Raw genomic sequence first — 1,018 nt, 5'->3', positions numbered from 1 at the left:
GGGCGCGAGCTGACCCTCCCGCAGCAGGGCCGCGCGCCCCCGAGGCTCCTCCCAGACCAGGGGCTCGCAGTGAGGTGTGGGGCTGGAAGCCCCCCGCAGGCGAGGCGGGGATTAAGACGAGGCCGCGCCTCCGCCCCGCTCAGCTGAGCAGGCTGCGCCCAACAGCCCACCCCTGGGACCTCGATAGTGCACCTCGGCTTGGCTGTTTTAAAACCCGACGCTCAGGGATCACCTCACCACACCCCCCCACCTCGGGGAATACCCACACCTCGGAAACCCCACGGGACAGGACGCGCACCAAAGCAAGACAACCCCTGCTTCGAGACTTCCCGCACCCGCAAAGTTGCTCTCAGATAGGCAGGTTCCGACAAGGAAGGGTGGTGGCAGGAGCCGACCACACCCTGGGGAGCCAGAAGGAGGCCCAGGTAAGAAGTTGTTAGCTCTGGAAAGGTGGAGGCGGAGGGTGTAGGACACTAGAGCCCGGGCCCAGGTCGAAGGTCCACAGCTGGTCCGGGTGGCCCCAGCTGGAGCCCACCCCACGCCGCAGAAGGCACTCCCAACGGCTCCTACTCCAGCAGACTTCAGGGGCTCAGAGGGCGCAGGCTAGCAAGCAGCCCAACTCTGTATGGAGCTAGACTTGATGTCCCTCAAAAGTGCTCCCAGGTCCAGGACTCCCCAAGTAGCTCAGGAAGACAACCCGGCCTTGCGGCCTTGCTCTAGGGAAACCACTTCCTCGCTGCAGCCCACAGCAGACTTCCTCGCAGAGGGTCACTAAACTTCCCAGTAACAAACTTGCGCTATGACTTAGGGCAGGGCAGCTTCACTCAACAGAAATTGGCAGAGATAGCAGCCTCATTTGCCCTAGAGAACAACGGGAGTGGAAACGGCAGGCTAGATCTGTCCAAGGTCTGTCTTTGCTGGCTAACCACCCAAGGCTTTGTGGCCAATAAGGCAGAAAGGGTGGAACAGGAGGTGGTGGTAATAGAAGGCAATGGGAAACTGATTGTTAAATATTTTA

Source organism: Condylura cristata, unplaced genomic scaffold (assembly GCF_000260355.1).
Source record: "Condylura cristata isolate star-nosed mole 26May11 unplaced genomic scaffold, ConCri1.0 scaffold00008, whole genome shotgun sequence".
NCBI classification, from domain to species: domain Eukaryota; kingdom Metazoa; phylum Chordata; class Mammalia; order Eulipotyphla; family Talpidae; genus Condylura; species Condylura cristata.
Note: the sequence above shows the minus strand (reverse complement) of the source record.